Below are 15,337 nucleotides of genomic sequence, written 5' to 3'. Positions count from 1 at the left end.
GAGCTGCTTTGTGTGTGTGTGTGTGTGTGAGGTGTAGTAAAATTTAGGCCTCCCTTGAGAAAGCAGGACATGAGGATGTTGAGTTATAAGGACACCACTCACTGTTGTTATGTGGCCTGTGGTGGTAACTTCCGGGTGCTTTGGGGAAGTGAGAGGAAGTCTTTACAGAGCACCTGCCCTAGGCTGGATCACAATAACACAGCAGAGGTGTCTTGCTGCCCACCACCTGCTGAGATTGCTGGCTTGCTAATCAAACCAGATTTTTCATTTGGCCTATAGGCAGCCATTTGAAAAATCCATTAATGTCTGGTTTAAAAGGAAATTTTTCAATTTGGAATGTGAAACATGTTCATTCTTCAGAACACCGTACATTATTTGTACAATCTTCCCTGAAAGTTTGGAATCACAAATCAGCTTGGACAGATGCTCAGAGAGAGAATTCACAACTGATAGTTCAGGATTCTCATCTTTATTCCCTGAACTTGTCTTATCACCTGGTAGGAGCCCTCCTACCATGTGAAATGTACAAGCTATGAGGAGGAAGCCCACAAACCCCATTCCAAAACCAAAACCCAATGTTTTAATTAACAAACATGAACTTAATATGTGCCATCAAACCCATTTATTCAAAATAGAGAGTTGAATCAAACAAATATAGTCATGGAGCTTAGAGTTCAATGGGAAATGGCATACAGTCACGGAGTCACTATTAGTGTGATATATGCAATGATGGAGACATACAGGGGCTAGAGCAAAGTGCAATGGGCTAGAAGACCTAAACTGCCAAATGGTGTGTGTGTGTGGAGGGGGGGGGGGGGGGGGAGCAGGAGTCCCTAAGGACTCTTTTGAGGGGAGAACTGCAGTGAAGCTGAAATTCCAGTTCATTAGAGGACAGAGTTGAGAGAAAGATGGAGAGAGTGCAGGATGATGATGGAAGCATAGGAAGGGACTGTAGGAAGAAACAGAAGGGAATTGAGGGGAAGTAGGCTATGATATGATTATATAGCTAGATAGATTAGATGATAGATATATTTTTTTTAAAAGATCACACAGAAGGGCAAAAACAGGAGGGGACTGAAGTTAATTAGATATGAGAAGGCTATTACAGGAGTCTTAATGAAAAATGCTCATGGTGTAGTCTAGATGCGAAACATTTCATTTTAAGACATTTAAGAAGGTTTGATTTTTTTTTTTTTCTGAGATGAATTAAATCTTGGGGACACTGAGCAGAAGACAGACACTAATGAAACAGAGATACCAACCTGCAAGCAAATTCACAAAAATTGGAAATTGGGGTGTTAGGAGAAATCTGGCCTATTTTTTTAGTTTTGGCTGAAGCTGGCATTGTTATTACCACCATAGTGAAAGAAGAGGAACTTGCTACCGAGACAAAAATTGCAACCAACATTTTTGATTAAAGAAAGCTGCATTTGCTTTGATAGAGCTTTTTGTTTTATTTCTGTCTTATCTTTGATCTGACTCCTACCAGAACTTTTCTTTCACAAGAGTCTCCAGTATTACAGGAAGCAACATCTGTAATTTAAAATAAAGTGGGCTAGTTTGGACTAGTAATTATTTCAGAGTGGCTTTCCAAAAGAGGAATACATCGAGGATAAATGCTGTGCCATTGCGCCGTCCTCCTCTGTTCAGCTCTCATCCAGCTAGCACCCCTTCTCCCAAATTACCTCATGCCACTCCTAACCTATTCTTACATCAAAGCTATAGATGATCAAAATTACTCACAGATATTAAACAAATGCACTAAAATACAAGCTCTGTAAGGGGTTTTTATCTGTCTCGCCCCCTGTGTACTCCAGAACCTAGACACCAGTAAATAGTCATTGAAATAATGAGAAAAAAAGAAGTTGACTACAAAATGTTGACATAAGCCCAAATGTTCCATCTTTCGTTCAAAATTCTGAGCTTACTCAACTTAGAAAGTATATTCTCTTTACGTTGGCATTTAGATTCTCCTCAACACAGTCCCATTACATATATTTTTTTTACTCTCACCAGCCAATATTATTCCTAACTCTCTCTCCACAAAATAATTTTTTAAATATATTTTATTAATTTTTTACAGAGAGTAAGAGAGGGATAGAAAGTTAGAAACATCAATGAGAGAGAATCATTGATCAGCTGCCTCTTGCACACCCCCTACTGGGGATGTACCCGCAACCAAGGTACATGCCCTTGACCGGAATCAAACCTGGGACCTTTCAGTCCACAGGCCGACACTCTATCCACTGAGCCAAACCGGTTTTGGCTCCACAAAATAATTTTGTTTTTTTCTGTTTGCATATCTGTTCTTATTTTGTCCCTCAGCATTGAATTGTGTTTTCCATCCCCTCCTCCTAGTTCTACTGTCAGGACCAGTGCAAAAACCAGTTCTGTCATGAAGCCTGTCCAAGAAGCTCCTCACCATATCTAAATATACCTACTCCTCTTATTAAAAACCCTGAACACTTTGTCTTTCATTGTGTCTCCTGCCTTTTGTTAAAATTGCTTATGTGCTTATCCTATCCTATTGTATAATTCAGGATCTGTTAAGAAAACCAAACCACTATAGGTTATTTCCAATAAAGAGAATTTAATAGAGTGGATTTATTAAGTAGGCGATGAGAGAGCAGATAAAACAAATAGGTTCAATGAGGCAAGCCAGGCATAAGCAATAGCAGAAAACCCTTCCCACCCCTGGGGCTGGTGAGACAACTAGAGAAGGAGGTAACGGCGGTATTGCCAGAACCCAGAGTCCAGAATCCAGAACCATCTGGACAGAAGCATGGTGGGGCTCACTGACAGGATCTAGAATCACCGGGTGAGGTGCAGGGAGGAAGCAGTAGAGGTGGTGTAGCTGTAGCCAGAATTGTCTCCCAATTACACCCAGTTTTCCTCTTCGCCAGGTATTCCATGCCTTCAATTAGCCAAATCTACCATAAAAACAGTTCAAGGGAGCCTAAGAAATGCAGCTCCCTGCCGGGCAGAGAAGAACAGGGGGAAGGTGGGGAATGAATATGAGAACAAACAGGCAAATAAACTGATCACTTTCTTTTCGGGGCGGGGGGGGGGGGGGGGGGGGAAGCTGTGTGACAATAGAGACACCCTTTAATACCTTGCACAATGTCTTACACAAAATATTGATTAAACTGTATTAGTATATCCCACTTCTGAAAAAGGAGAGTACAGTTGTGTACAAAGATGAAAATAAGAATTTGCACATGAGGTGTTATTTAATCAGTCATTTGTTTTGCACAGCCACCCACCATCAAAATAACTTTTAAAACCTATGAAACCTATTTTTCACCAGCAAAATGTCATTATGACTTTGGCACTTCATCTCTACCAAGTCCTGCCTTTATCTTTTCTTTCTGAGACTCTCCTAGTTTGTTTGATTCACCAAAGCAGAGGTCCTAGATTTTGTTTGGGCATTGAAACCCTGGGCGAATCTGATGAAATTGTCAATTCTCTGCTGGGGTGGGTTGGGGTGAGGAGGAACATGTACGTTTGCATATGGACTCAATGTTGCATACAGTTTCTGAGTGTTTGCATAGACCAACATCTGTCCATTAGTCTCCTACATCACAGACAGTTGTAAGTCTTGGTGTTCACCCATGAATCAAGTGAAATTTATAAACTAGCACATAGCATATACTAAATGAACTCTCCTGAGTGTGGTCACCTTTAAGAAACCCAAACAGATGACTGGAGTCTAAAAAGGCATAGTTTAGAACCTCAATATTTTCTCACTAGGGGTGAATTTGCCCATCAAAAGATATTAGACAATGTCTGGAGACATTTTTTTATTTTTATGACTCAGGTATGGGCATGTTACTGGCATCTAGTGGGTAGAAGCCACAAAGTTGCTAAATATCCTGCAAGGAACAAGACAGACCCCATGACAGAATTATCCAGTCCAAAAGGTCAATAGCGCTGTGGTTGAGAAACCCTAATTTTGAGCAACAGCAATTGTATTCTTCTACTGGGCTCAAAAAGATCACTTAATTTATCACATAAGATTCACCTCCATTTCTTTAAGAAGCTATTATGCTCCAAAAATCAGTCACTTATATCTTGCTGACATATTTGATTAATCACAATTTACTTATGTCTTTGAGATCTAAGGTTCTTAATCTTTTATGTCAACTCTGTCATTGCACCTTTGTGAGTAGTCTATGGCCTATTAGATGGTGAACAATAAATTTCTATTATGCTTAGAGAAACACCACTCTCTAGCCCAGGAAACCCAGCTTTCAGGGGGAAAAAAACAACAAAAAACAAAACAAAACATAACAAATAACATAAAAAGATATCTCTAAAATTGTATGCAAAGCTTACGATCTCAGTGTACACCCAGAGTGTCCAAGTACAAGTCGACTTTGTCCTTTTACCAGACAGGTATGCCTCAAAAGCTCCAGACTAAATACTCCCAGACCTCAAGCCACACTCCAGTAATCCCAAAGAGACTGGGGTGAGTTTTCAAAGCTGTTTCGAGGTACGATCTTTTAGTAGACTGGCCCCAGGAAGCCCACTCTGACCTGTTTTGAAACAGGTTTATACTTCAGGAGTAGGCTGGTCCTAGGAGAGCAGTTTTTGTGCTGGTGGGTCGTCTGATGCTCACACCTACTGAATCCAAATCAGGGCCTGTTCATCAGGTGGAGAACCACAGTTCCAGAGAGTAGAACTGTCCATGGGAACTTCTCCAGAAAAGAGTTCCTCCTCTAGGGAAGGCCAAGAAACAAGATTATATCAGAACTCTTGTGTTTTGGTTATGCTTTGGAGACCTCAGAAATCCTAGAGCTGCCAGGCAGTCATCTGAAAACCCTGAGTCCCAAAGTCTGGAAGCTGGAAGCCCATGATCATTCTATAAGTAGAGTTGGTTTCTTCTGAGGGCCTTCCTTTTTGGCTCATAGATGGCCATCTTCTCCCTATACCTTCACATGGGCATCTCTCTGTATGTGTTTGTGTCCTAATTTCCTCTTCTTGTAAGACAGCTATCACATTAGATTAAAGCTTATCTAATGATTTCATTTAGCCTAATTACTTAAGAACCTTATCTTCAAATATAGTCAAATTCTGCATTACTGTGGGATTAGGGCTTCAAAATATAAAGTTGGGGAATAAACACAATTTAGCTCATGGCACCAACATTAGTGCCTTAGTCAGTTCTGGCTGCTATAATAAGATCTCATAGATTGGGTGGTTTAAACAATATTTATATCTCTAAAGGCTGGGGGCCAATGAGGTTGGATTCTGGTGAGAGCCCTCTTTCTGGCATATAGACAACCACCTTGCTGTATTCGCACATGGCTTAGAGATTATCTGTCTGATATCTCTTCTTGTAAAGGTTCTCATCCCATTTATGAGGGCTTCATCCTCATGATCTAATTACTTCCAAAGGCCCTACCTCCAAATACCGTTGCATTGGGGATTGAAGCATCAACATATGAATTTGGGGGAGATACAAACATTTAGTCTTTAGGAGATGGTGACTAACTGAATGATGAATGCAAAGAAGCTGCACATAATCACACCAAAGTAGAACTCTGAGACCCTATAAACATGGTGGCTCTGGGCAGTTGTAAAGGGGAACCTATTTAGTTAGGAAGGGGAACTCAATTTTCAACTTGAAAATGTCAATGGAGATTAGGTCATTTAACTGAAGGCAAATAAAAAGGATGAAAAGTCTGAGCTGAAAATACCCTTAATATGGGCACCATTTATTTTAGAACTAATAAAAACTATAAAGTTAATTAACATTCAAAGTAAGGAAAATGTAATAGACCCTTAGAAAATAGTTTACATATTTTCTAGAGATGCACATAAGTATCATAGTTGAAGAACCTAATATAATTTATGATAAACAATTAGCCTATATATTATTAATAGAATATGATTAAGATTGCAATAAAAATAAATGAACAATATGAAAAAAACAAAAGGGCAATTTGAAACCAGAGAAACAATTATTTTATGATACATATAAATTTTAAAACTAACATGAAAATGATCCAGAAAACTGAGGATATACTCAAAATAAATTCAACAACAAAAAAGAATATTTCTCTGATTATAAGAATTCTATCCACATTTTAGAAGCAACATAGCAAACAGAAATCCATAAAGTGTTGGTGAGTAATAATTCTGAAGAAAAGCATTAGGTGGTTTGATATTAGTTATTAATAAAACCTTTCAAGTGCCAGAAGTAGTAAAAAATTCAAATAAACATGTAAAATATTGTTACTTTAGGCAGAAAATATGGGATTTTAAAATGTTAACAAATTAAATAATACTCAAGCCCTAATTGGTTTGGCTCAATGGACAGAGTGTAGGCCTGCAGACAGAAGGGTCCCAAGTTCAATTTCAGTTAAGGGCATATGCCTGGGTTGCGGGCTTGATCCCTAGTAGGGGGCTGCAGGAGGCAGCTGATCAATGATTCCCTGTCATTATTATTGATGTTTCTATAGCTCTCTCCCTTTCCCTTCCTCTCTGAAATCGAATAAAATAATTTTTTTAAAAAACGATACTCTCCACCTCTTTAAAAAAATTTAAATAATGCTCAAGTTCATAAAAGGGGGAAAATATAGTTAATACCTTTAGCATATTTATGTAGTGATCAGTTAAGTAAAGGGTTAGATTGGACAGTACTGCTCATCATCTCATGAACAACAAATCTCAAAGCTCGGTAAGGCTCAGGACTGGCCAAAGGGTGGGCTTCTTATTGGCTCTCAGAAGAGGGGCTTCTTATTGGCTCTCAGAAGAGGGGCTTCTTATTGGCTCTCAGAAGAGGGGCACGGAAGGGGCGAGGACTCAGTTTGGTTCCCAGAAGGTGACACCTCTCCGTCACTTGGTCCCTTACTGACTCAGGGATGTGAAAGTTTCCATGTGATTTGGTCTTCAGTTTCTTAACTATTGATATTTTGACAAGTTTTAGTTTAGCACATTAATATTATCCTGTGTGCTATGACTATAATGAAATAAAAGGAAAACAGACTTTCTCTAATGAAAACAAAATATTTTTCTCATAATATAATTGACTCTCACATAAGCCAACATCAGTTCCTCAGTGAATTTAGATTATAAAATGCCACAGCTGGAAGAGATTTTAGCCCCACTCCCTCTGTTGACAGATGAGGAAGCTGAGGGTATGAGAGGGGAGGTGACTCACTCAAGGTCACACTCAATGACAAAGGCAGGACTGTCATCTTGCCCCCCTGTGTGGTTTTACTACGCACTCTGCCATCTTACTTATTACTTGCTTGGTTAAAAAAAAATATTAACCATCATGGAAGTTTAATAAAAACAATAAAAAATACTGTTGAAAATAATAATTTAAAAAATTGTAGTCATTTCTTTAATTGTATTTTATAATTATATTCACAACTGTGTTGTCAAATACCATGGCCACCAGATACATCTGGCTAATCTACTCTTAAAATATGTCTCATGTGACTGAGGAACTAACTACATTTTTAAAATTTAATATTAACTAATTTTAAAATTAAAAACCCACTTGCTTAAATTATTGAAACTTAGGAGTTAGGTTTGAGACAAGGTGGATCTATGAATCTACTTTTCTAACTATAAATTTTATAAAACCCAAATGAAGATCAAGTATTTCCAATGAAATTTTAAATATACTGTAAGTAAAATAACATACACAGGATTTTAAACATTTAGAAAAAAAGACATAAAATACCTCATGAATAATTTTTATATTGATTATAGGATTATATGTTGAAGAGATAATATTTTGGATATATTGGGTTGAATAAAATAATATTGAAATTAATTTCATCTGTTTCTTTTTAAATTGTGGCTACTGGAATTTTTTAAATTATATATATTGCCCTCAATATGTTTCTATTGGACAGCACTGACATAGAACCTCAATTTTTCCCCAAGTTTGTGATAAAATTTTCCTAATTACATTGCTGCTTCTAACTCCGGATTCCTCTGTTAGTTTCTGAAACATATCAATCAGAAATGAGCACCTGCAATTGGGGTGTTGGCTTTGTGATGTACTCCTGGTGAGACAGACCTTGTAGGGAATTTTAGGGATTTGAGAGTGAAAATGGAGTTGAAAGAAATCATCAATACCTGGGGGATCTATGTTGTTTCCTGTCATTGCTCCACATTGGAATCACTGATGTAAATCCTGAAGACATGTTTTTAAGTGTCTGAGCCCCGTGTGTCGTTTTGGTGATGAAGACTGTGGAGACTCTTGAGGCGCTGGGACCTTTCCCTCAAATGACATGTTCCTGCACACCACCTTCCCTTTTTAGTCCGGGGAACTGACAAACTTCACAGGATGAACTGATATTAGATTTCTCAGCATAATTTAGGGATCATGACTAAAACCATTGTTTGTGGTTTTTGTCCATAGAATGTCATACATATGGGAGGTGTATCCTTCCCAATTGGCAACCAAATGCTCCTCATGCTGGCCTTTGGTGTCCCTTTCTGGCAAAACATAGGCTCCCTCTGACATGCCTTTCCACGGGTAAATCACAAACCCTCATTTCAGGCACTCTGAAGGATATCTTCACTGCCTCCTTTTCTGGGCACTCAGATGCTTTTTTATGTACCATACCTGTTATGGGTTGAATAGCTCCCCGCCTCCCCCCGCCCCGCCCCCATCCCCAAAATCCATTTGTTGAAGCTCTAACTCCTAGCATCTCAGAATGTTACTGTATTTGAAGATAAAGTCTTTAAAGACATAATCAATGAATCCTATGGGTGGGCCTTAATCCAATATGACAGGTATCCTTATAAGAAGTGATTAGGCCCAGCCGGTGTGGCTAAGTGGTTGAGTGTCGACTTCTAAACCAGGAGGTCATGGTTAGATGTCTTGGTTGTGGCCTTGATCCCCAGGGTGGGGAGTGCAGTAGGCAGCCAATCAATGATTCTCTCTCATCACTGCTGTTTCTATATCTCACACCCTCTTCCTTCCTCTTCAAAATTAATAAAAAAAATATTTTAAAAAAAGAAGAAGTGATTAGGTCATACCAAGGAAAGCCCATATGAGGACACAGAGAAAAGATGCCCACCTACAAGCCAAGGAGAGGAATCTCAGAAGAAACCAAACTTGTCAACACCTTGATCTTGGTCTTCCAGAATTGTGAGAAAATAAAGTTCTGTTATTTAAGCCAGCCAGCCCATGGTATTTTGTTATGGCAGCCCTAGCCAATTAACATAGCATCCTTCTCATTTACCCTTGATTAAGCATCCCTTCCCTAGACAACCATCAAATGCCTTTGTGTTGGCTGTCACTTTTATTTGTCCTTGAAAAAACCTGTTTCTCCACTGTCCTAAGGCACTCCTCCTACGATGCTCCTCCGTCTTCCCCAAAGTGAAGTTCATAGGGGCTATACAGTTTACTTTTTAAAGCCAGACCATCCCAGACGTTCTGTACAAATTTGATGAGAATCTCCCGAGCCAGCTTTTCATGACGTGTTAATAAACAGACAGCAAAGTAATTTAGTTTTTATGGAATGTGCTTAGCGTCTAACAAGCAGCCTTGGGGAATTGGGGAAGCCGTGACTGAAACAGGAGGAAGGCCTGGATGGGATGACTGGTGAGGTTGAAACTTGACTGTGTTCTTATTCCCTCGGTGGTCTTAGGAAAGCTTTGTCACCCTCCTGAGGGTCAGTTTCCTTGTCTTTAAATTAGGGCTACCAGTTCCTACTTCAAAAGCTTGCTTTGAGAATTAAATGAGATAACATCTGATGGGTTCATGACAAACAGTGCCACATAGTAAATATTAATCCCTTGCCCCTAAAGGAATGGAAGTCCCTTTGAAATAGGACTATAGATTCTCTTCGGAAAACAACCACCACCACCACAAAAGCATTTCATAGTTAAACTAGGGGAAGAAAAACATCTGTTTATGCTGTCCTCTGGGGAAAGAACATTCATTTATATTCTAGGGTGGTGATGTCGCCCTAATTCTCCAATCAAGGCAGCTAGTTGGAAATGTATCATTGTTTAGCTTCTCTGGAAGGGAGGGGTCGCTGGTGAGCTCTTGCAGTAAGGGGCTCAGGACAACCAGGCCTGAATTCTGGTTTCCTTGTACCACGTGACTGAGCTCTGAAAGATGCCTTTGCTTCTTTCCCCTCCCCCCCCAATCAACATAATAATAACAATGCTTGTTTCATTAATAGAAAATGTATGCTTAAAAATTATATATAGGAAGTTTTAAAAATTATACATAGAATACTCATATTCATGTATTTACACACATATATCTATCCATCAATAAGTGGGATATTTTCCACTTTTATATTTGATTCAATTCAAGAGATGCATGGGCATTGACTACAGGCAAGTTTCTCTCATGCTTCTGAGTGGAGAGAAGACAAACAAGTAAATTGGACCCAGTCCTTGCCCCTGAGTCCTGGCCACAGCGTCTCACGTGATTTTAAAATGTGTAGAAAGGAGCTAGGTGAACAGTAAATGGACTGGAACAGCTGCTCTCCCCTCGCATCTCTGGTCTAGCTAACTCCTGCTGAAAGACTGTTTAGTTCTCCTAGTTTGATTACTCTTGGGAACCTGTCCAGGCCATGAGGAGGGTCCCTTGTTAAATTGCATTCTCCTGACTCCATGCTATGCTCTCTATCAGTGGGACAAAGCCTGGATGCTAGACCCTCCATGCTATGTCTGTTTTTAATCCATACGCTCTTCAGAAACAAAAATAAATTAGCCTACCCAGATGTTTTAAACAATAATACATCAGCAAGGTGATATTCCACCAACACAAATGACAGGAACATCATTTCAGCCCATTGATGTCTTTTTTTCCATCCCCTGTTCCAAGATTCAGAGGAAACATGACTCCTAAAACATGATGCAATTAAAATATAATCCAGTTAAATGTCAATATTTTTACATTTCTTCCCTAAAGGCATTAGGCTAGAAATAAAATATTTTTATAAGAAATACCTATTAAAGGTATCACTAACTGCTAGGGGTGATATAGAGATACATAAAAGGATTGATTACTGTAGTTGATTTGGTGGGAATTACTTTACATGTTTTGTGAGTTTGCTATGGCTGCCATAACAAATAGCTGAAGGCTGGGTAGCTTAGACAACAGACATTCTGGAAGCCAGAAGTCCAAGATCAGAGTATCAGCAGGTGGAATGACTTCTGAGGCCTCTCTCCTTGGCTTGCAGATGGTTGCTTTCCCTCTGTGTTCTCAGGTGGCCACCTCTAAGTCTGTGTGTGTTCTAACTTTCTCTTCATGCAAGAACACCAGTCATATTGGATTAGGGCCCATCTATATAACCTCATTTCATCTTTATTACGTATTTATGGGCCTGTCTTCAAATATAGTCCGTTCTGAGGTACTCAAGGTTATGGTTTCAACATATGAATTTGTGGGGGACACAATTCAGCCCCTAACAGACATATATGGGCAGATCTTGGTACTCACCTCATCAGCGACGACATTGTTGATCTGACATCCTGGGCCATTCTTGTTTAATAATCATTCAGATTAACCACAAGGGGCTCCATGTGGTGGAGGCTACCTCCTGGTCATTTTGATGATATAGGCAGAACCACAGTCAGACGGTGTTTTTTACTACTTTCCACGCTCCCCTGCAACCCTTCCTTACTCAAAGCGATGTCTCAGAAGACAACGGGAGGCTCTTCATAAGGAAGGAACAGGTGAGGCTGAGAGAACAAGGTTTGTCTTCAGGAAAGTATATCAATGGCAGCTGCGTTCTGCAGGATGAAGACCAGAGGAGAAATGTGAGGCCTCCTCACGTATACTCTCGGTCAGTCGACAATTAAAGAGAATTTAGAAATATTGCTTTGAAATGTAGGCATTTTTATATTATATATGTACAAACTGGAGGTCCCTGGTAGGAAGACTGAGGACCAGGCAGGAACAGGGCCTCTTTACTTCTTGTACCCAACCGAGTACCCTGAAACCCATCCCTCCCTCGAACCAGAAAGGACACGAGAGCCCATCTGGCTGAGGAAGCCAAAACCCCAAAAGGAGAAACTTGCCCAAGGTCATATGCCTGGAACACAGTCGGCTGCAATTTGGATTCACAACTCACCCCAGTACCCTTTTCACCACATTGCATTGCCTGTTGCTCTGATCCTGATGACTTTGTTTCTGGAGGTGTTTGGTTGTAAACTACCAGCACACTGCCACATTGCAAGATATGTTTATATATATTTTTTATACAGAATAGCACAATTTTATATATAAGTAATATGTTAGAAATGATAACATATACGTACTTTCCTCACTATATATTATATACAGGAGTGGGCAAAAGTAGCTTTACAGTTGTTAGTATGTGAAACAGTTTATTCTTGCCTTCATTTATTTATTTATTATATTATTTATTTGTATTATTTGTATTTTTTTTCTAATTATTATTTCATATCTTTATTTATGATTTATTTTTTAGGTATCGATGACTAGTAATTCAATCTACTTTTGCCCACCCCTATATATTAAATGTATATACCGTCTGGACGAAAAGGGCCATGTGCTAACCTGGCTAACTCAGGGGAGGCCTGTGGTGGCCTTGCAAACACAGAGACCTCAAGTCACCACAAAGGATGGTCTGAAATGAAAACATCCTTTTCTTTTTTCTTTTTTAAAATATATATTTTTATTGGTTTCAGAGAGGGAGAAAGAGATATAGGAACATCAATGATAAGAGAGAATCATTGATCTGCTGCCTCCTAACAGGGATCAAGCCTGTAACCTGGGCATGTGCTCTTGACGGGAATCAAACCCAGGACCCTTCAGTCTGCAGGCCAATGCTCTATCCACTGAGCCAAACCAGCCAGAGCTGAAATGAAAACTTCTTAATTAAAAAGCATTGAGTGTGGATAGTCATGTCCTAGGCCATTATCTTCCCTGACAAAGATCAACTTCAATCTTTCCCGAGTCTATTGTCTTTTTGCAACTAAGATCATACCTGTGGGATGTCAGGGTGTAGAGAGTGCCTGGGAAAGGCCCCTGAGCTGATAGTCCCCTGAATCCAGCATTGCCCACAGAGCCAGACCCTGGAAACATACCTTGCCCGAGGCAGATGTATAGTTAGCCTGACCTTCAGCTCAGGTGCCAGGGGGTGGATTTCATATCTAAATCCATCCAAGCACCAGGAACAAACACAAGGAATGGTTACAAAGAAGCTGAAAGAATCTACATAATCTCCTTTGTCTTGGGCTTTAGTAAAACTTCCTGGTGTTTTGCTGTGAAAAATAAACCCACTGTTTTAGCTGAGTCACTGTCTCTCTATCAGAGGACAGCTGTCCCACCGGGCCCCAGCTTTTTCTTTCCATCTCTGTGTCTGTCTCTTTCTTTCATTTTCTCAGTCCCCAGCCGCCCCTACTCAGGACCACTCTGGAGCCGCACTGGTTGCGGGAAAGAGAGAAATATTTATATCAGGGTACACCTAACTTCCCTTTTCCTGGACCCCTCAGCTCACAACAAATGAGTGCCAGGGTGCAGACCACAGAGTCCCTTATTGTTATTTTTATCTGTTAATTGTTGACTGTCGACTATCCTGCACCTACCTAAGAAAAAAGATATGTCTATCATTTTACTTTTTATTCAGTCCCAGGGGTTTCCCCCCTTTGCTTTCTCCCGCCTCTCTAATCTATCACCAATGGAGTTCATGAAGCCCATGTATGTCTCCTCTTTTGATTGTAATGTATAAAACAAGGTGAAAAACCACCATTCTTCCGAGCAGTTTCAATACCTTGAGATTATGCTTCCCAGCAATTGTCGACAGTTTGGCTCAAATAAGCTCACAAAAAATTCTTTCCAGGTTTGATTGTTTATGTTAGCAACTGTATAATATGTAATGAAACATAATAATACAATTGTATTAAATTGTGTGTGTGTGTGTGTGTGTGTGTGTGTGTGTGGATGTGGATGTGGATGTGGATATATATATATATATATATATATATATATATATATATATATATAATCATTACATATATCGTGCCACTATTTTGTTAGGCTCTGCCTGTCTCAGGTGCTGCTCCTCAGCCCAGTGTCCTCTCTGGCTCCTCATTTACTTCCCGCCTTATCCCCCACCACGCCCACCAATCTCTCTTGCTCCTCCCCCTGTGGCCCTAAGAAAACCATCCTTGGCTCCTTGTCAAGGCCTTTACTTGTCCATAATGCTTTGCATCTGTTTTCCTCTTTACTTTCTATGTTTCCTCAGATTCTACAAATAATTTGGTTTCTAACTGATTACCTGTATTGAATCTCCCATCCCCCAACCCCAGCTTCCCCTGACCTTAGATACATTTCCTGGTCTTTCTATATTTTCCTGGGTTTCTGACCTGTACTTTTTCTTAAGGCTCTCTCTTCCTTATTCACTGTTCTGGAAGCTTGCTGTGATACAGAAATCTAATTTAAGACAATTTTATAATAAACTGGGGGCCTGGTGCACAAAATTTGTTCACTTGGGGGTCCCTCAGCCCAGCCTGCACCTCTCGCAGTCTGGAAGCCCTTGGGGGATGGGAGCAGGCCTAAGCTGTCAGTTGGATATCGTTAGCGCTGCAGTGGAGACAGGAGAGGCTTCCACCACTGCCACTGCCACGGCATGAGCCTGACTCATGAGTGCACTGACCACCAGGGGCAGCTTCTTCATTGAGAGTCTGCCCCCTGGAGGTCAGTGTTTGTCATAGCAACTGGCTGTTCCACTGTTCGGTCAATTTGCATATTAGCTCACTTATGCATTTGGGAGAAAGCCAAGAAGTTCTGGCTGGAGACACTTCTCTTTTAATCCTAAGTAACAATCTTCAAATTATCCTCTAGGTCCTCTATCCTTTAGTTTTATCCATTAACCAAGTACAGAAGAGGTAGCTGAGAAATGAGAACATAAAGCCATAAGATCAGTGTAACACACAATTATTGCCAACTATAAATGCCTTCATAAAATCATGGTTTATATGTTTAAAAATTCAGCTGGTTCAAGCTTGTGTTTTACATGAACATTATTTCCTTTTAGACATGCTGAATGCCAAATTTTGTTTTAATGCAAGCTATGTTATTTTGAAATATTAGAATCATGAAACCAACCTCCAGAAAGTCTAAGCACATGGGTTAGGGGCAGGTCTACTTCAATTAGGCCCAAAGTCATTGGGAGTAGATCTAAATTTCTAATAAAAATCACACATGTATTTGTTTTGGTCATTTTTCAAAAACTGAGTTTTTGACATAAAAAAGACATTCCAAGAATAAGAAATTCAAGTGGTTATTAATCACCTCATACTCTCTTGTAATGGCTTTATACATTTCCACCAGTTATGAGACATGGCAAGATCCAGCATCATGCTCAGAGACAGTACT

At 39.8% G+C, this 15,337-nt stretch overlaps 1 long non-coding RNA gene across 2 annotated transcripts in view; it reads right to left on the bottom strand.

Moving 5' to 3' along the window:
• Positions 1 to 15,337, bottom strand: part of LOC311626519 — an 82,552-nt gene that overhangs the window by 29,959 nt on the left and 37,256 nt on the right. For both annotated transcript variants that reach the window (XR_014795705.1, XR_014795706.1), the window contains exon 2: positions 11,432 to 11,724. This is a non-coding gene — a long non-coding RNA (uncharacterized lncRNA). The remainder of the gene's footprint in view (positions 1 to 11,431; positions 11,725 to 15,337) is intronic.

Source organism: Pipistrellus hanaki, assembly GCF_964339955.1.
Source record: "Pipistrellus hanaki genome assembly, chromosome: 8".
In the NCBI taxonomy this organism is placed as follows: Eukaryota; Metazoa; Chordata; class Mammalia; order Chiroptera; family Vespertilionidae; genus Pipistrellus; species Pipistrellus hanaki.
Note: the sequence above shows the minus strand (reverse complement) of the source record. Positions and strands in the feature narration are given on the sequence as shown.